The 21,745-nt window shown below is 35.7% G+C and overlaps 3 long non-coding RNA genes across 7 annotated transcripts; 1 reads left to right on the forward strand and 2 right to left on the reverse strand.

Annotated features, from left to right (window-relative positions):
- Positions 1-1,126: 1,126 nt before the first annotated feature.
- On the reverse strand, positions 1,127-5,486 carry LOC135153311 (uncharacterized). Of its 3 annotated transcripts, none has more exons than XR_010292764.1 (4): positions 5,439-5,486; positions 3,513-3,616; positions 2,986-3,105; positions 1,127-2,496 (listed from the first exon to the last, which is right to left on the reverse strand). It is a non-coding gene; the product is annotated as an uncharacterized LOC135153311 (long non-coding RNA). The 3 variants fall into 3 exon arrangements; XR_010292766.1 differs by lacking the exon at positions 5,439-5,486 and adding an exon at positions 4,941-5,184 and having other exon boundaries at positions 1,470-2,496; XR_010292765.1 differs by having other exon boundaries at positions 1,471-2,496; positions 5,347-5,444.
- A 1,843-nt stretch (positions 5,487-7,329) lies between these two features.
- On the reverse strand, positions 7,330-11,329 carry LOC135153312 (uncharacterized). 2 transcript variants are annotated; one of them, XR_010292767.1, is made up of 4 exons: positions 11,177-11,329; positions 9,318-9,419; positions 8,782-8,901; positions 7,330-8,357 (listed from the first exon to the last, which is right to left on the reverse strand). It is a non-coding gene; the product is annotated as an uncharacterized LOC135153312 (long non-coding RNA). The 2 variants fall into 2 exon arrangements; XR_010292768.1 differs by having other exon boundaries at positions 8,131-8,357; positions 11,173-11,329.
- Positions 11,330-11,649: 320 nt separating this feature from the next.
- On the forward strand, positions 11,650-15,747 carry LOC135153313 (uncharacterized). Of its 2 annotated transcripts, none has more exons than XR_010292770.1 (4): positions 11,650-11,840; positions 13,298-13,394; positions 13,792-13,911; positions 14,387-15,747. It is a non-coding gene; the product is annotated as an uncharacterized LOC135153313 (long non-coding RNA). The 2 variants fall into 2 exon arrangements; XR_010292769.1 differs by having other exon boundaries at positions 11,650-11,836.
- Positions 15,748-21,745: the final 5,998 nt, after the last annotated feature.

The raw sequence follows: 21,745 nt of genomic DNA on the forward strand, positions 1-21,745 counted from the left end.
GTGGTTTTGTACGTGTATTAGACAATACGCACATCAGCGCAATGACAAAGGTCAACTTGGCAAATTCATTAATGTATTCATTTTGTTACGCGCTCGTGACGCGAAGGATTCAGCGAATCAAGCAAGCGCAAATCTGAGACGATACGTTGCGCTCTATAAAGTATCGATATCACAAGCGATATCACTTAAAAACAAAGCATAATAGGCCTATGCTTATTCTAAAAGGGAAGATGAAAAGAGTAGATCAAGTCGTGATTAGGTAAAGAGGTCTCCAGTGCTTTTGCCATCCCCAAATTGTCACATGTTAAGATATACAGTAATCTATAGTTTTTAACAAATGTAAAGAATCAATATTAATTAATCAATATTAGGGGGGCTACATGCTCTGCTTTTCAGTTGGCCCTCCCTCCCTTTCAATTATTTATATTTCGATTTGATAATTGTCTATTGTAATTTTATAATGTTGTCAATTTTTGTATGTACTTCAAATGTGATTATATGTTACTTTGTCAATTGTATCATAATTGTAAATATGAAATTGAAAGTGGAAAATAAAATAATTGAATTGAATCTAGACTCTAAATAGCCGGCAGAGGCCGCCGAACGGATCAAAGGGGGCTGTTGCACTGACCCAAAAGTCTTGTTTTCTTTTTTTTTTCTAGGGGGGGGGGGGGGCGGATGGGGGCAGAACATGGTTATTACAATTTGATGGTAATTTTCACTGGTTGAGTATGGTTACTGAAAAAAATAACTGTCACCACTAATAGAGTACATTTCTTGTTACAAATTTCGAGAAGCAAAAAAAAATCTTTTGTTCAAGGTATAATACGTAAGGGGCCGGCCCCCTCATGGATCCCCGTGCCTTTTTTCTTCATCTGGCGTCCGTTTCATAATGAATTACAGCTATTTAAACATCGCTGTTATTGTGATTACCGTGGTAACCTAGATTATGATTGGTTATTGCAGTTACCATCGTAGTTAACTACGATGGTAACGGCTATAACCAATCATAATTACCATACTTGTAACTCATGATGAAACGGGCCCCAGTTTATCATGTTTAATACGTTTCCTGTCCCCTTTATTCTCCAGCATTTCTTGCTCTGTTTTTCCATTTAATAATTTTCCCACTCATGTTCTTTTGGTGCTGCCTTTCTCCTACATATATTTCCTTCTTCTTTTCCCACTTGTTATCTGCCTCCTGGTTTCCATAAATCTCGTCTTATTTCTCTTTCACCCCTTTGTTCCTACTTCCTGCACCATTCGTGCTCTCTTACCCCCCTCCCCCTTTGAATTATCTCTTCGTATGTGCCCCTCCATTTCTTTCTCATCTCTTTTCATCCCACTTCTCATCACTCTTTCACTCTTTCGATCTCCATCGCATTTTGAATTTTGCCAATTCCAAATCCCTTTCATTTTAGCTTTGTACAAATACTATATGAATACAAATGAAAGACATGAAGGCATTTTCTGGTTGTGAATTTTATTAATAGCCAGAAATAATATCACATTATCAGAGGATTTAGCCTTACTCTTTTTCTTAAGCGTATGTTAATACTTTGAATCGAACGAAAATGTTTTTTTGTATGCAGGGGCAGCGATCCTGGGGGGCACAGTTCCCCCTACTTTTTGAAGCACTGAAAAGTGCCTTTAATTTTATGTAAGAAAAATGCCCCCTCACGAACGTGTACTGTGTCCCTTTCACCTGACGAGAACCTGTTTTAGGTGTTACCAAGTGCTCTTCCTTGTATGCAAATTTTTACCAAAAAATGCCCCCCCCCCCCCGAACGTGTTCTATGCCCTTTTATCTGAGGGCCCGTTTTATGTGTTAAAAAGTGCCCCCTCGCCTTCTTGTAAGTGCCCTTTCTCGAATAACTGCCCCCTTTACCCAAGAAAAGTGCTCCTAAAGAACTTGTTCTGTGCCCCTTTCACCTGAGAAGGACCCGTTTTATGGTCACCATGACGAGTGCCCTTTGAAACAAGAAAACAATAAGGAAATCCTTTGTGCATTAAGTTTAATAATTCATGTGAGTGGGGGTAGATAAGCAGTTTCGTACACTACAGGTGGAGGGGGGGCTTGAAGGACTCTTGCCCCCCCCCCCCCCCAAAAAAAAAAGGTGAAATATATCATTCTGCATATTTTGCCGAAATCTATCACAAAATTTGATATTCTTTTTAAAAATGTCAAAATTTTGCTCTCTCGCAACTTCTTAAAAATTTCACATAATACAGCAATTTCCCTGTGCCCCCCCTCACTTTCAACTTCACTTCGCCGCTCCTATTTGTATGTTTATAGCTTCTCCTTTTGCAACCAGTTTTAATGAAAATCAACAGGAAATTTCAATACTTCATGAATTGGGGGTTGTAATAATAAAAAATATTAAAAAAATTGGGACTTGAAAAAAAAAAACCTTTTCCATCTTTATCAAGTGCATCCTACGCTAAGTCACTCTTGTTTGTTGGATTTCTTGAATGAAAACATCTGTTACACCAGTCCTGCAGATTGAAAAAATAGAGAAAGAAAATCAATGAATTTGAATTAAAATTGTCATGATTTGTAAAACATAAATGTTTTAAGAAAAGTAAGACTATACATACCGGTATATATATTTCTTCATCACATAACATAGGAAATCTTAGTTCTACTAATTATAAACTTGTACTTCTACAAAGCATATCACTTAAACCTGTTCTATGCAGTTAACATACCACTCTCCATTATAAATACATGTACTCTATAAAAAAAATGTCAGAGATTTCCCATAAATATGAATATATGAATTAACATATATAAATTATATATAATAGTCAGAATTAAAGTTGATATGTTTTGTTGCACAGAATATTTTGATCTGTGAATAAAAACGACACCTAACTATAATCTAACAACAGAATTGAAATGGTTTTTTGAAAGGCAGGTCTATTTGTTGCCTAAAAAAATTGTGAAAACCCCCCATTATTAAAAATAATCACTAATTAACTCACTCATATAACTGCTGTAGGTTGTATTTCTCTTTGTGGTCCTATCACTGTTCTATTAGGCCTACTTCACCAATTGTTTATCATCATCAATCACCTCCATGGAAATTGTAAAGCTGTATCATCCTATTGGACAAAATGTAAAATAATAAGATATAAAAAAAATTGTAAATCTACAAATATGAAATATGAACATCATACTAAAGAATGAATAAAATGAATTTTATAAAATATAAAACATGAAAAATAAATATTGCTTTGTTTATAAACAAATAGGAAATAAAAAGGCCATTTAAATAATAGTAGATCAAGTACATGACCTTATTTTATAAATTTGCCCAAGGTACACAACTATTGGCATTGGTTCTATTTTAGACTCGAGAGCCTGTATATATAAGAAGTGTATATTCAGTATAGATCCTACCTCTTAGCAGTGGCTCAGGTTATTTTTATTTAATGTAAACATGGTTAACATTAATTTCAATGCATGTAATGTATCTGTAATTTTGTATGGGTTAGTTTAACTTTTATACCTGGATGAGAATCTGCAAAATGATGCATGCACTTATGATCATCATGTTTATAACCATAGGTACCGGGTAGACCTCTACTGTTTTTCTTGTTCTTCAAACTCAACCTGTTTGTGAAAGAAAAGAGAGAACAATAAGTGTCAATTGATCTCTTTCATGGCCGTATGTACACTGTTAAAAAAAACCTGATTTTACAGAAAAAACAAGATTTTGCAGAAAGCAATAACAGAATAATTCTGTAAATTCATAAAACAGGAATTTTTCTACAGAACAGGTCTGTTTAAAAAGGGGAAAATGGTGTTTTATTTAAGAAAATTTGTAAGGTTCCATACACCAAATACCAATTTCCTGTAATTTTACATGATATAATGTAAGATTATGCAATCTGGTAAAATTACAGGTGTTCTCGAGACTCTGCTGCAGGAACTTCTTTTATTTTAAGGATAACTTTTCTAACAGTGTAGGGGGAGGGGTTTGGGTGGGAGCTGAAATGTGAAAACCTTCATAAAAAAAAAGAATTGCATGAAATCCTTCAATTTTACTTTAGAAAATGCAAAAAAACAGCCCTAGGCAATATTGGTTGCTTCGGGCCCCGGCTTTCTGAATTTCAGGTTTCTCTAATTTTTTTCACATGTCTGCCCCCCCCCCCCCCCAAAAAAAAAAATCTGCATCTTTTTATTCCGAATCTTAATTCATTTGATTGTAACAACATAATTTCAAAATCTCATGCACTAGGTCTAGATCTATTTGTAAGAAAGTATACATCTAGTCCAACCAGAATCAGTGCTGCGTGACAGCATTCATGTATCTAAATAAGGTCTAGATCTAGACTATCGATAGACTCTCGATCTATCTAGACCTAGAATGTAAAGCTAACCCTTCGGTGACTTTACCTAGATGTATATCGATTTAGAAATTTTTGATGTCTGACGTTTATTCCTGGCTAAACCTTCATTGCCATTATTGACCGTGAGTAGATCTAGATCTAGTCCTTGGTCCACTGACAGTCATACTCGTACATGTATGTAAATGTAGTCGTTTAGGCCCAGACCTACATCTAGGCCTTAAATTATAGACCTAGATCCTAAGCCCTGGGGGTACGTGTCGAGGGTTGGGAAAGTACAAGTTAGATGACTAGATTTGAATTAGGTAGGCCTAGATCTACGTACAACTACAAGCATCGATGGATAAAGTAAAGTAACATAAACTGATAAAGTAAAATTAAGAAGCAAGACTAGGCTCTGTTAACCATGTTAGAAATTAGATCTTGATCTATTGATAATAAGAGTAAGACAAACATGCAGAGCAGCATTTTAATTTCTAATACCGAGTCTAACTATATAAATAACAATAAGAATTAAAAATGGGTGGGGGGCTAAATGCAGAAGAAGCCTGAAGTTATGCAAAATAAATTTGATATCTGAAACTGACGAGAATCTAGGCCTAGTGAGGATTGACACAATGATGACAGGCATATCTTCTTCCACACTCCGCTTCACAGTTTATTCCTGATTGAGTCTCGATCTACTGAAGATAGATGCAGATTTCCCTCGAGATCTAACGTTATACAGTGTACAAAAAGAAGCTTCATTCTTCTTGTTTTAATCAATCGTGGGCTCCCGGCCCGATTTTCTCTCGATGCCCAGCCGGCTAGGAGCCCGTACAAAATACATGTGGTTGACACAGCGGCATAACCACTGAAATTAAAGCAACATAAATGTCATAAGTACAGGCTGCACTGCCACTGGGCCGGGCGACGATGACAATCTAACTTCAATTTCAAAGACCAAATTCTGCTTTTCTTTAACAGAAGAATGATGGAAAATGCTCTAATTACTTATACAAATAACCTATTATCACAAAATACAGTGTGAAATGTGTAAATAGTTCACTGAATTAATGTGGTTATATCAATTTATACGTACTCACCGGAGTGTTCGTAGGTCCATTTTTGTGTGGAAAGAAAAGTTTCAGAATGAATAAATTAGATGACGTAATGAGGTCAAATGAATAATTAATTCTGTAACACGATACCACTAGTATCGATGACAAAGAATCGGGGAAATCGCGTATTAATGACGCTCTTAGCCAATGAAAAGGCCGGATTATGAATATCTTCATGCTCATGAATGTCAATGAGGGCTTATTTTTGTCTTCAAATGATCGCGGTAGGCGGAGCCTAATCTCATTTGTTTTGTGCTGAACGCGCACGCAGCTTTCGGTCTAGTAATATATTATAAGGTCTTTGCAAGCCCCCGAAGCTACCGCCATTTTGTTTAATCCATTAGAAGCTAAAATAAGCCCTCATTAATATTAATTTCGTACGATGCTCCCTCGTCAACTGTGGTTTTGTACGTGTATTAGACAATACGCACATCAGCGCAATGACAAAGGTCAACTTGGCAAATTCATTAATGTATTCATTTTGTTACGCGCTCGTGACGCGAAGGATTCAGCGAATCAAGCAAGCGCAAATCTGAGACGATACGTTGCGCTCTATAAAGTATCGATATCACAAGCGATATCACTTAAAAACAAAGCATTGTTTGTATTGCGTCTTATAGGCCTATGCTAATTCTAAAAGGGAAGATGAAAAGAGTAGATCAAATCGTGATTAGGTAAAGAGGTCTCCAGTGCTTTTGCCATTCCCAAATTGTCACATGTTAAGATATACAGGAATCTTAGTTTTTAACAAATGTAAAGAATCAATATTAATTAATCAATATTAGGGGGGCCTACATTATACAAGCTCTGCTTTTCAGTTGGCCCTCCCTCCCTTTCAATTATTTATATTTCGATTTGATAATTGTCTTTTGTAATTTTATAATGTTGTCAATTTTTGTATGTACTTCAAGTGTGATTATATGTTACTTTGTCAATTGTATCATAATTGTAAATATGAAATTGAAAGTAGAAAATAAAATAATTGAATTGAATCTAGACTCTAAGTAGCCGGCAGAGGCCCCCGAACGGATCAAAGGGGGCTGTTGCACTGACCCAAAAGTCTTGTTTTCTTATTTTTTTCTAGGGGGGGGGGGCGGGGGCAGAACATGGTTATTACAATTTGATGGTAATTTTCAATGGTCGAGTATGGTTACTGAAAAAAATAACTGTCACCACTAAAAGAGTACATTTCTTGTTACAAATTTCGAGAAGCAAAAAAAAAATATTTTGTTCAAGGTATAATACGTAAGGGGCCGGGCCCCTCATGGATCCCCGTGCCTGTTTTCTTCATTCGTTTCATAATGAATTACAGCTATTTAAACATCGCTGTTATTGTGATTACAGTGGTAACCTAGATTATGATTGGTTATAGCAGTTACCATCGTAGTAAACTACGATGGTAACGGCTATAACCAATCATAAGTACCATACTTGTAACTCATGATGAAACGGGCCCCAGTTTATCATGTTTAATACGTTTCCTGTCCCCTTTATTCTCCAGCATTTCTTGCTCTGTTTTTCCATTTAATAATTTTCCCACTCACGTTCTTTTGGTGCCGCCTTTCTCCTACATATATTTCCTTCTTCTTTTCCCACTTGTTATCTGTCTCCCGATTTCCATAAATCTCGTCTTATTTCTCTTCCACCCCTTTGTTCCTATTTCCCACCATTCGTGCTCTCTTACCCCCCCCCCCCCTCTCTAAATTATCTCTTCATATGTGCCCCTCCATTTCTTTCTCATCTCTTTTCAACCCCCTTCTCATCACTCTTTCTCTCTCTCCATCTCATTTTGAATTTTGCCAATTCCAAATCCCTTTCATTTTAGCTCTGTACAAATACCATATGAATACAAATGAAAGACATGAAGGCATTTTCTGGTTAGTTGTGAATTTTATTAATAGCCAGAAAAAAATATCACATTATCAGAGGATTTAGCCATACTTTTTTTCTTAAGCGTATGTTAATACTTTGAATCGAACGAAAATGTTTTTTGTATGCAGGGGCAGCGATCCTGGGGGGCACAGTACTTTTTGAAGCACTGAAAAGTGCCTTTAATTTTATGTCAGAAAAATGCCCCCTCACGAACGTGTACTGTGTCCCTTTCACCTGACGAGAACCTGTTTTAGGTGTTACCAAGTGCTCTTCCTTGTATGCAAATTTTTACCAAAAAATGCCCCCCCCCCCTGAACGTGTTCTGTGCCCTTTCATCTGAGGGCCCGTTTTATGTGTTAAAAAGTGCCCCCTCGCCTTCTTGTAAGTGCCCTTTCTCGAATAACTGCCCCCTTTTACCCAAGAAAAGTGCTCCTAAAGAACTTATTCTGTGCCCCTTTCACCTGAGAAGGACCCGTTTATGGTCACCATGACGAGTGCCCTTTGAAATAAGAAAACAATAAGGAAATCCTTTGTGCATTAAGTTTAATAATTCATGTGAGTGGGGGTAGATAAGCAGTTTCGTACACTGCAGATGGAGGGGGGGGGGGGCTTGAAGGACTCTTGCCCCCCCCCCCCCCCAAAAAAAAAGGGTGAAATATATCATTCTGAATATTTTGTCGAAATCTATCACAAAATTGGATTTTCTTTTTAAAAATGTCAAAATTTTGCTCTCTCGCAACTTCTTAAAAATTTGACATAATACAGCATTTTCCCTGTGCCCCCCCCCCCCAATTTCAACTTCACTTCGCCGCTCCTATTTGACTGTTTATAGCGTCTCCTTTTGCAACCAGTTTTAATGAAAATCAACAGGAAATTTCATACTTCATGAATTTGGGGTTGTGATAATAATTAAAATTAAAAAAAATTGGACTTGAAAAAAAGAACCTTTTCCATCTTTATCAAGTGCTTCCTAAGCTAAGTCACTCTTCAATTTGTTGGATTTCTTGAATGAAAACATCTGTTACACCAGTCCTGCAGATTGAAAAAATAGAGAAAGAAAATCAATGAATTTAAATTAAAATTGTCATGATTTGTAAAACATAAATGTTTTAAGAAAAGTAAGACTATACATACCGGTATATATATTTCTTCATCACATAACATAGGAAATCGTACTTCTACTAATTATAAACTTGTACTTCTACAAAGAATATCACTTAAACCTGTTCTATGCAGTTTACATACCACTCTCCATTATAACTACAACATGAACTCTATATATAAAAAACTGTCAGAGATTTCTCTCTGAACAGAATATTTTGATCTGCGAATAAAAACGACACCTAACTATAATCTAAAAACAGAATTGAAATGGTTTTTTCAAAGGCAGGTCTATTTGTTGCCAAAAAAAATTGTGAAAACCCCCCATTATTAAAATAATCACTAATTAACTCACTCATATAACTGCTGTAGGTTGTATTTCTCTTTGTGGTCCTATCACTGTTCTATTAGGCCTACTTCACCAATTGTTTATCATCATCAATCACCTCCATGGAAATTGTAGAGCTGCATCATCCTATTGGACAAAATGTAAAATAATAAGATTTAAAAAAAATTGTAAATCTACAAATATGAAATATGAATATCACACTAAAGAATGAATAAAATGAATTTTATAAAATATAAAACATGAAAAATAAATATTGATTTGTTTATAAACAAATAGGAAATAAAAAGGCCATTTAGATAATAGTAGATCAAGGACATGACCTTATTTTATAAATTTGCCCAAGGTACAAAACTTTTGGCATTGGTTCTATTTTAGACTCGAGAGAGTCGAGAGCCTGTATATATAAGAAGTGTATATTCAATATAGATCCTACCTCTTAGCAGTGGCTCAGGTTATTTTTATTTAATGTAAACATGGTTAACATTCATTTCAATGCATGTAATGTATCTGTAATTTTGTATAGGTTAGTTTAACTTTTATACCTGGATGAGAATCTGCAAAATGATGCATGCACTTATGGTCATCATGTTTAACCATAGGTACCGGGTAGACCTCTACTGTTTTTCTTGTTCTTCAAACTCAACCTGTTTGTGAAACAAAAGAGAGAACAATAAGTGTCAAGTGATCTCTTTCATGGCCGTATGTACACTGTAAAAAAAAACCTGATTTTACAGAAAAAAACAAGATTTTGCAGAAAGCAATAACAGAATCATTCTGTAAATTCATAAAACAGGAATTTTTCTACAGAACAGGTCTGTTTAAAAAGGGGAAAATGGTGTTTTATTTAAGGAAATTTGTAAGGTTCCATACACCAAATACCAATTTCCTGTAATTTTACATGATATAATGTAAGATTATGCAATCTGGTAAAATTACAGGTGTTCTCGAGACTCTGCTGCAGGAACTTCTTTTATTTTAAGGATAAATTTTTCTAACAGTGTAGGGGGAGGGGTTTGGGTGGGAGCTGAAATGTGAAAACCTTCATAAAAAAAGAATTGCATGAAATCCTTCAATTTTACTTTAGAAAATGCCAAAAAAAAACAGCCCTAGACAATATTGGTTGCTTCGGGCCCTCGCTTTTAGAATTTCAAAAATCTGCATCTTTTTATTCCGAATCTTAATTCATTTGATTTTAACAACATAATTTCATAATATCATGCACTAGGTCTAGATGACTAGATCTATTTGTAAGAAAGTATAGATCTAGTCCAACCAGAATCAGTGCTGCGTGACAGCATTCATGTATCTAAATAAGGTCTAGATCTATACTATCGATAGACTCTTGATCTATCTAGACCTAGAATGTAAAGCTAACCCAGCTAACCCTTCGGTGACTTTACCTAGATGTATATCGATTTAGAAATTTTTGATGTCTAAACTTTTATTCCTGGCTAAACCTTCATTGCCATTATTGACCGAGAGTAGATCTAGTCCTTGGTCCACTGACAGTCATACTCGTACATGTAAATGTAGTCGTTTAGGCCCAGACCTACATCTAGGCCTAAAATTATAGACCTAGATACTAAGCACTGGGGGTACGTGTCGAGGGTTGGGAAAGTGTAAGTTAGATGACTAGATTTAAATTAGGTAGGCCTAACTTAGATCTACGTACAAGCATCGATGGATAGAAGTAAAGTAACATAAACTGATAAAGTAAAATTAAGAAGCAAGACTAGGCTCTGTTAACCATGTTAGAAATTAGATCTTGATCTATTGATAATAAGAGTAAGACAAACATGCAGAGCAGCATGTTATTTCTAATACCGAGTCTAACTATATAAATAACAATAAGAATTAAAATGGGTGGGGGGCTAAATGCAGAAGCCTGAAGTTATGCAAAATAAATTTGATATCTGATTCTGAAACTGACGAGAATCTAGTGAGGATTGACACAATGATGACAGTCATATTTTCTTCCACACTCTGCTTCACAGTTTATTCCTGACTGAGTCTCGATCTACTGAAGATAGATGCAGATCTCCCTCTAGATCTAACGTTATACAGTGTACAAAAAGAAGTTTCATATTCTTCTTGTTTTAATCAATCGTGGGCTCCCGGCCCGATTTTCTCTCGATGCCCAGCCGGCTAGGAGCCCGTACAAAATACATGTGGTTGACACAGCGGCATAACCACTGAAAAGCAACATACAGGCTGCACTGGGCCGGGCGACGATGACAATCTAACTTCAATTTCAAAGACCAAATTCTGCTTTTCTTTAACAGAAGAATGATAGCAAACTCTCTAATTAGTTAAAGAAATAACCCAAGATCACAATATACAGTGTGAAATGTGTAAATAGTCCACTGAATTAATGTGGTTATATCAATTTATACGTACTCACCGGAGTGTTCGTAGGTCCATTTTTGTGTGGAAAGAAAAGTTTCAGAATGAATAAATTAGATGACGTAATGAGGTCAAATGAATAATTAATTCTGTAACACGATACCACTAGTATCGATGACAAAGAATCGGGGAAATCGCGTATTAATGACGCTCTTAGCCAATGAAAAGGTCGGATTATGAATATCTTCATGCTCATGAATGTCAATGAGGGCTTATTTTTGTCTTCAAATGATCGCGGTAGGCGGAGCCTAATCTCATTTGTTTTGTGCTGAACGCGCACGCAGCTTTCGGTCTAGTAATATATTATAAGGTCTTTGGGTCTTTGATTCAAACTCTAGGTAGGCAATAACTGTATATTACTAGACCGAAAGCTGCGTGCGCGTTCAGCACAAAACAAATGAGATTAGGCTCCGCCTACCGCGATCATTTGAAGACAAAAATAAGCCCTCATTGACATTCATGAGCATGAAGATATTCATAATCTGGCCTTTTCATTGGCTAAGAGCGTCATTAATACGCGATTTCCCCGATTCTTTGTCATCGATACTAGTGGTATCGTGTTACAGAAATAATTATTCATTTGACCTCATTACGTCATCTAATTTATTCATTCTGAAACTTTTCTGTCCACACACAAAATGGACCTACGAACACTCCGGTGAGTACGTATAAATTGATATAACCACATGAATTCAGTGGACTATTTACACATTTCACACTGTATTTTGTGATCTTAGGTTATTTCTTTAACAAATTAGAGAGTTTGCCATCATTCTTCTGTTAAAGGAAAGCAGAATTTGGTCTTTGAAATTGAAGTTAGATTGTCATCGTCGCCCAGTGCAGCCTGTATGTTGCTTGCAGTGTATTTTGTACGGGCTCCTAGCCGGCTGGGAATCGAGAGATAATCGGGCTGGCTTGGTTCACCTCCAACAAGGACCAACTCACGATTGATTAAAACAAGAAGAATGAGGCTTCTTTTTGTACACTGCAACGTTAGATCTAGAGGGAGATCTGCATCTGTCTTCAGTAGATCGAGACTCAGTCAGGAATAAACTGTGAAGCGGAGTGTGGATGAAGATACGCCTGTCATGCCTGTCATTGACATTGTGTCAGTCCTCACTTTGTTTCAGATATCAAATTTATTTTGCATAACTTCAGGCTTCTGCATTTAGCCCCCACCATTTTAACTCTTATTGTTATTCATAAATATATAGACTCGGTCTTAGAAATAACATGCTGCTCTGCATGTTTGTCTTATTATCAATAGATCTACGACCTAGATCTTCTTAATCCTAGGCCCTACTTACTTTATTATAGTACTTAGATCTAGGCTACTTTACTTTTATTTATTCATCGATGCTATCAAGAGCTAGTACCTAATTAAAATTTAGTCTAACTTATACTTTCCCAACCCTCGATACTTACCCCCAGGGCTTATGATCTAGGTCTGTAATTTAGGCCTAGATCTAGGTCTGGGCCTAAACGCGACTCCATTTACATGTACTACGAGTATGACTGTCAGTGGACCAAGGAGTCGGACTAGATCTAGATCTACTCTCGGTCAATAATGGCAATGAAGTCTTAGGCTTAGCCAGGAATAAAAGTCAAAGTCAGACATCAAAAATTTCTAAACCGATATAGGGTTTAGAACCAAAGCTTTACTTTCTAGGTCTAGATAGATCGAGAGTCCATCGTTAGTCTAGATCTAGACCTATTTTAGATACATGAATGCTGTCGCACAGCATTGAGTCTCATTGGACTAGATCTATACTTTCTTACAAATAGATCTAGACCTAGTGCATGAGATTATGAAATTATGTTAAAATCTAATGAAATAAGATTCGGAAATAAAAAGATCCAGATTTTTTTTTTTTTGGGGGGGGCAGACATGTGAAAAAAATTAGAGAAAACTAAAATTCAGAAAGCGAGGGCCAGAAGCGACCAATATTACCTAGGGCCGTTTTGTGCATTTTCTATAGTAAAATTGAAGGATGTCATGCAATTCTCTTTTTGATGAAGGTTTTCACATTTCAGCTCTTACCCAAACCCCTCCCCCTATACATACGGCCATGAAAAAGATCACTTCTTATTATTGTTCTCTCTCTTCTTTCACAAACAGGTTGAGTTTGAAGAACAAGAAAAACAGTAGAGGTCTACCTATATGGTTCAAGATGATGATCATAAGTGCATGCATCATTTTGCAGATTCTCATCCAGGTATAAAACTTAAACTAACCCATACAAAATTACAGATACATTACATGCATTGAATGTTAACCATGTTTACATTAAATACAGTAAAAATAATCTGAGCCACAAAGAGGTAGGATCTGTAATGAATATACATTTCTTAAATATACAGGCTCTCGAGTCTAAAATAGAACCAATGCCAAAAGTTATGTACCTTGGGCAAATTTATAAAATAAGGTCATGTCCTTGATCTACTAGTAACTAAATGGCCTTTTTATTTCCTATTTGTTTATAAACAAAGCAATATTTATTTGTCATATTTTACAAAATTCATTTTATGCATTCTTTAGTGTGATATTCATATTTCATATTTGTAGATTTATGATTTTTTTTTAATCTTGTTATTTTACATTTTGTCCAATAGGATGATGCAGTTTTACAATTTCCATGGAGGTGATTGATGATGATAAATAATTGGTGAAGTAGGCCTAATATAACAGCAACTAGACCACAAAGAGAAATACAACCAACAGCAGTTATATGAGTGAGTTAATTAGTGAATATTTTTAATAATGGAGGTTGTTCACATTTTTCTGGCAACAAATAGACCTGCCTTTGAAAAACCCATTTCAATTTTGTTTTTAGATTATAGTTAGTGTCTTTTTTAATCACAGATCAAAATATTCTGTGCAACAAACATATCAACTTTAATTCTGACTATTTATATAATTTACATATGTTGATTCATATATTCATATTTATGAGAAATCTCTGGCATTTTTTCATAGAGTACATGTAGTTATAATGGAGAGTGGTATGTAAACTGCATAGAACAGGTTTAAGTGATATGCTTTATAGAAGTACAAGTTTATAATTAGTAGAAGTAAGATTTCCTGTTATGTGTTGAAGAAACATATATATGTATAGTCTCACTTTTCTTAAAACATTTAAGTTTCATAAATCACGACAATTTTAATTTAAATTCATTGATTTTCTTTCTCTATTTTTTCAATCTGCAGGACTGGTGTAACAGATGTTTTCATTCAAGAAATCCAACAATTCAACATTGAAGAGTCTGACTTAGGAACCACTTGATGAAGATGGAAAAGGTTTTTTTTTCCAAGTCCAATTTTTCACCCAAAAAAAATTATTATCACAACCCCAAATTCATGACGTATGAAATTTCTTGTTGATTTTCATTAAAACTAGTTGCAAAAGGAGAAGCTATAAACATACAAATAGGAGCGGCGGAGTGAAGTTGAAAGTGGGGGGGAGGGGGGCATAGGGAAAATGCTGTATTACATGAAATTTTGTAAGAAGTTGCGAGCGAGCAAAATTTGGACATTTTTAAAAAGAAAATCTAAAATATTCAGAATGATATATTTCACCCTTTTCTTTCCTTTTCTCTTTTTTTTCTTGGTCGTGATTTTTTTTTTTTTGGGGGGGGGAGGGGGGGCAAGAGTCCTTTAAGCCCCCCTCCATCTGTACGAAACTGCTTATATACCCCACTCATGAATTATTAAACTTAATGCACAAAGGATTTCCTTCATAAGTATATTATCGAAATGAGAATATCGTTTTCTTGTTTCAAAGGGCAATCGTCATGGTGACCATAAAACGGGTCCTTCTCAGGTGAAAGGGGCACAGAACAAGTTCTTTAGGAGCACTTTTCTTGGGTAAAAGGGGGCAGTGATTCGAGAAAGGGCACTTACAAGAAGGCAAGGGGGCACTCTTTAACACATGAAACGGGCCCTCAGATGAAAGGGCACAGAACACGTTCCGGGGGGGGGGCATTTTTGGGAAAAAAAATGCATACAAGGAAGAGCACTTGGTAACACCTAAAACAGGTTCTCGTCAGGTGAAAGGGACACAGTACACGTTCGTGAGGGGGCATTTTTCTTGCATAAAAGGGCACTTTTCAGTGCTTCAAGAAGTAGGGGGAACTGTGCCCCCCCCCTCCCCAGGATCGCTGCCCCAGCATACAAAAAAATTATTTTGGTTCAAAGTATTAACATACGCTTAAGAAAAAGGTAAAGCTTAATCCTCTGATAATGTGATATTTTTTTATGGCTAATTAATAAAATTCACCACTAACCAGAGAATTCCTTTATGTCTTTCATTTGTGTTCATATAGTATTTGTACAGAGCTAAAATGAAAGGGATTTGGAATTGGCAAAATTGAAAATGAGATGAAGATCGAGAGAGGGAAAGAGTGATGAGAAGTGGGTTGAAAAGAGATGAGAAAGAAATGGAGGGGCACATATGAAGAGATAATTTAGAGGGGGTGGTAAGAGAGCTAGAATGTGGGAAGTAGGAACAAAAGGGGTGGTGGAGAAATAAGACGAGATTTATGGAAACCAGGAGACAGATAACAAGTGGGAAAAGAAGAAGGAAATATATGAAGAGTTTAGTTGCAAAAGGGGTTAGGACCATTCCGAGAAAAACCAAGTTTTTATTTTCACTTATTGCAATATTCTTATAAGAAACAAAATTGTCATGATGTACTACTCTATCATGTGAACATAAAATTGGGTATAAAAGAAATCTACCTGTCTTCAATTTTTTCTATATACTTTAAAAAAATATCATTGTGTACCTAACCCCTTTTGCAAGTATATTGAAGTGAATCCAATCTCTTTTGATTGCCGAATAAATAATAATAATAATAATAAAAGTGATTTTTTTTTTTTGCCACTTCCATTCACGCTTTCATTTGAATTTCAAATTTCCTTTGGTATCATCAGAGTGACTGACAATTTAGAGGTTTAGAGACAGAAAACAATAAAATATATGAAAAATTGACCTAACCCCTTTGACAAATGAGTTCTGTATAGGGGTTAAGTTGCAAAAGGGGTTGGGTCCACTCCCAGAAAATATTTTTTTTTTAATTCTCCCATATTGCAATATTCTTATGCGAAACTGAATTTTCATGATACCCTACCATGAGAACATAAAATTGGGTATAAAAGAAATCTACTTGTCTTCATATTTTTGTAGATATTATTTTCCAAAAAAGTCTGTGTGGACCTAACCCCTTTTGCAACTAAACTGAAATGGACCTAACCCCTTTTGAAAAAAGGTGATTTTTCTTTGCCATATTAGTTCACTTTTTAATAGGAATTTCAACTTTTCTATGGTATCATCTTATATAGCTACTAAAAATCTATACATTAAGACATAAAAATCAAGTTTGATGAAAAATGGACCTAACCCCTTTTGAAAATGTGCTCTACATATATGTAGGAGAAAGGCGGCACAAAAGAATTTTGAGTGGGAAAATGATTAAATGGAGAAAAAAACAGAGTAAGAAATGCTGGAGAATAAAGGGGACAGGAAACGTATTAAACATGATAAATTGGGGCCCGTTTTATCATGAGTTACAAGTAGGGTAACTACGATGGTATAACCAACAAATCATAATCAAGGTTACCACGGTAATCACAATAATAGCAATGTTTTTAAATAGCTGTAATTCATTATGAAACGGACGCCAGATGAAGAAAGAACGCACGGGGATCCATGAAGATTTTTTTTTTTTGCTTCTCGAAATTTGTTTCTAACAAGAAATGTACTCTTTAAGTGGTGACAGTTATTTTTTTCAGTAACCATAGTCTCAACCAGTGAAAATTACCATCAAATTGTAATAACCATGTTTTGCCCCCACCCCCGCCCCCCCCCTCAAAAAAAAAAAGGAAAAAACTTTTTAGGTCAGTACAACAGCCCCCTTTGATCTTTCCGCGGCCTCTGCCGGCTATAATTTAGAGTCGAGATTCTTTACATTTGTTAAAAACTAAGATCGCTGTATATCTTAACATGTGACAATTTAGGGATGGCAAAAGCACTAGAGACCTCTTTTTATTCCCTAATTCGACTCTCAATCGTGAATAAATTATTTTCAGTCACGCCTCACTATCCTTAAGCACAACCAGTGCAACAACATCAACACCTGAAATAGAAAACATTTATATACTTTCCAAAAAACATACCTGTTTCGAGGGGAGCACCAAGCTTCGACGGCAAGACAAGCTAAACTTATAGCTCCCCCTCTCAGTCAATCAAAGAACGGGTAAACAAGAAAATGAGTTACACGACGCAATCATTTCAATTTAACCAACTTTAAATGTATAATGATAATAATACATGTCTCATTCAACAATCTCATCGAACGCCTACAATCCATCTTTAACAAAGTTATACGTATAATCATACTAGGCTGAGGCTAATTTACCCGGTATAAAAATAATTCTAAAGCCCCAAATTCATAGAAATTGAAAGACAATCCTTCATATTGTCTTTAATATATCCATCCTTAGCAGTCTCCGACCTCCACCTACCATGTTTCTTAAACAACCTGTCTGGAACACCAAAGTTCGCTGCTGCTGTGGCTCCGCCACTTCGGAGGCTATGCATGCCAAAACTCTTTGGATTCAACCCTACTTTCGCCAACGCCTCTCTCAATAATTCTAAACATCTAGTATAAGACAACTGTCCACGTCTTAACTTGTAACTATTACTGGATTTACAGTAATTTAGAGGCCTAAAAAGAAATACTTCATCAGAGGCATCGTTAAGCCCCGCTGCAATCAAATATTTCCTCAAAGCTAATACGGGGCAGGTGGGGAATTTGTAGCACCTATAAGAACCCATGCTCCTTGCCTGTAAATATCGGTTTTACTTTTCATGATGAAAGTATTCACATGAGACAAATACAAGTCTAAATCACATTTACGAATATGTATCATTTCATCAAATCGTAGAATGCCTGCGTAGGAAATCAAAATCATAGCACATAATCGAATATCTAATAGACTCGTTGAAGATCCATACTTCTCAACAACTGCTTTCAAAATGTCTGGGGTTATAACTTCTTTCTTAACGATCGGTTTGTTTAGTAATTTCTTTAAACATTGTAAAACAATATGTATGAACTTGCGATCACAGGGATTAACATTCATCCTTGGCTTGCAGTCAAAATGCCACTTAATGGCGTAAAAAGCCGATTCTATCCTCGAATAAGGAGCTTCTCTTTGATACAAATGAATAAGATAGCGACTAATATCTTCTGGTTCTGCTGTGTCAGAATTTACTTTATTTTGCTTACACTAATCTCTCCAGGTATTCAACGCTCTGTTGTATTTACTCATAGTGTTATCAGCTCTCGAAGCTGTCAAGACCTTGTTCAAAGTTATATCATATCCTTCATGAAGAGAATTTCTGGATTTAAGAAAAATTAAACAAAACTTATAAGCTGGTATATATTTATCTCAACACAATATATTCAAATTGTGATAAATTCTCAAGTTCAGTCATTCTTATCAAATTCTCAAAATTTAATCACTTCTAATACGTTTTACAGCCATGACAGCAAAATTAAACATTAACTATGCAGCTATCCTCAAACCAGGTGGTTTTATATTTTCACTAAAATTTCAGTATGAAATTCATTAGATCACAATTCCATATCATAATTCGTTTCAATCGTCTTGAAGGCTTAGCAAAACAATAGCTTTGGGATTCATTTCCTTTGCGAAAATATTTATTTTTGCCTTAAAACACTTGCAAAAAACTTTCTGAAACATTTCATTCACAAGAATTCTGTAATTTTGAGACTTTGAATGTTTTCAATCATCACCAATTTCTTCATTCTGAGCTCCGCCGCCAGTAAATTATAACTAATTTGAGAATGAAATCTCATATCAATTCCTTATCAACCTTTACGATGGTTATCCTTTTACATAATCATAACATTCTCCAATTTCCATCACCACTTCTTTGCTCTGCAGCATAAGTGGATCCTAGCTATGCAGCTATCTGCCATGCGGCCGTGTAAAAATTACATGTTGCATTCCAACAGTATAATTTTGAATTAACCTCCATCAAATGGATTTATTACATACCAGCATTCATGTCAGCCATCTCTCACAAACCGTTTTTTTTTTTTTTTTTTTTTTTTTTTTTTTTTTTTTTTTTTTTTTTTTTTTTTTTTTTTTTTTTTTTTTTTTTTATTATTTCTGCCTTGAACGAAAATTCCTTGAGGATTATCAATTTTGAAGTATTCAGAGAATAAGGAACGAAAATCACTTTGTTCAGAGAAAAGAATCGGCCAGAAGGGTGCAGACGGCCAGAAGGGAACAACCAAAGTCCCCCTAGCAGAACAAAACCTTCAGATGCTTAAGTACTTGCCCTATACATGCTATACATTCGATAGGTGGAACCAACCAATTATTCTCGCCCGACCAATCACATGAGAAGGGATCAACATGATCTATTAGGGGACACCAATATTTAGAATTGAACTTCTTAATTTTGAAATTAAAATCGTCCGCAAGTCTGTCCACAGTGTGAGGGCCCCAGATTTTGTCCAAAAATCCGACAAATTCATCTGACACACCCCAATCATCAAAATCTATCATGCGACTTAATGCATCTGCAAAACGGTTCTCCTCTCTGGGAGCCCAATGAACGTGAAGACTAATGTTGTTTCTTTTACACAACTCAAAGATGTGTAAACTCATCTCATGCAATTCTGCAATCATACTTCCTTTATTTACAATCGATCCTACTCCTTTATTATCACAGAGGACCTTGACAGTTTTATGTCTCATGTGAGATACAACTGTTTGCAGTGTCATACTTACTGACTTGAGTTCTCTCCAAGTGGAGTTTTTAACCATTTCAAACTCAAACCAATCTCATCCCATTTCATGCCTGCGCACTCAGAAACCCAGGCCCCGCAGCCTGATGGACTTGCATCAGAATAGATGAAAGTCTGTGGAACTGAATAAGCAGAAATAATGTTTACGTTAAGAATATGCAAATTCTTCTCCAGAAGAAGAACACGAATATTAATTCATCACTATTGATCACATTATGTCCTATCCCAATGTACCCTCCGGATGATTTCGTGATGCATAAATCTGGTTTTTAATTTGAGTAACTGTGCCAAACACTGGATACAATGTATCTTTCCAACTATAACTACGATCTTTCGTTCTGAAACCTCAGGCAATTCTGCTTGAAATGAATCTGAACATAACTCAAGATCCTTCATCCTTCTTTCAGTAATCTTTATATAAGCTACTCTGCTTTCCCGTGGTATTCCTAACCAATCCAAACACTGGACAGGAGTCCATTGAGATATTTCTCAACATTTGGTATCAAACCTGCTTCAAGTAAGTCATTTTTCACCGTCTTGACCATAGTATCATACGAATCAAAGGAAGCAGCACGACCCAATCATCTATATACAAAAAAAAATGAAAATACCATTTCTATACGCCAATGATTAACGATAGGCTTAAATCGTGTAATGAAAACAAAGGTAGCTGTTGCCAACCCAATGACAACACCTAAAAGGAGAAAAACCTTGTACCACTACCAAAATCCCAACTAAAGCCTACAATTTTTCATGCACTTGAAAAATGTAATAATGATGATAACCTTGCTTAAGTTCAAAGGAAAGCATAAAATCTCCCTGTTTTAAATAAGACATGACTACATTCCAGTCTTCAAGTATAATAGTGTTCTTCCACAAGTGTTAGTTGACATAACGTTAACCAAGAATCAGTCTCTTTTTATATCTGAACTCTGAATTGAATCTGAAAGGGGGTAACATCATGGGGTGTAGTGGTGGATTCAACAACCAAACCCTTTTTAATAATAATTCGTTAATGGCTTCAGAAACGAAATCGGGATCGATGTCAATGCTGACTTATCATCTTATTGTAAGGTAATTTGTAACCATGTTCATTGACATCTACAACAAATTGAGATGCATCAGTTGATTTCCAAATTGTAAGGAAGCATTCAATCTACCTTTAACCAAAGGTTCTGAATTTCATTGATCATACTCATAATTTCTCAAATAAAATTCTTCCTCCTACCCTGCACATCTTGTCGAATCAACACTAACGTTACTCGATGTTTCCCAACCGAAACAAATTCAACAATGCTCTGTTTCTATATTTCTTAATTTAGAAGGGCCCGCTGACGGACCAGGAGTAGTCAATATATTCCAGATTGTTTGATCTGTGTCATATCTATGTCTAGGTTCATTAGTAAGAGGTGGAATTCAACCAAAATAACACATCTTTTCTTAACATATAATTATGGACTAGGTAGAATCAAGAATAGATTCCTTTGCTACGCCCTTCTGATCATTCTACTCTTCAGTTCTCAAATACCACACTTCGTCAAATACAGAACAAAACTGACATTTACCTTGCTCAGTTTGACCATGATCAATGGATCATTTAACTCTGTTGAGCATTGTTATCTCTGAAGGATGAATCTTGCTGGGATATTGCTTCCTGATACCTGGGCAACTTCTCCAGTGCCCATGTCTACCACAGGCAAAACGTTCGTCGGTGGTCTGAGGC

This window comes from Lytechinus pictus, chromosome 2 (genome assembly GCF_037042905.1).
Source record: "Lytechinus pictus isolate F3 Inbred chromosome 2, Lp3.0, whole genome shotgun sequence".
Taxonomy (NCBI): Eukaryota; Metazoa; Echinodermata; class Echinoidea; order Temnopleuroida; family Toxopneustidae; genus Lytechinus; species Lytechinus pictus.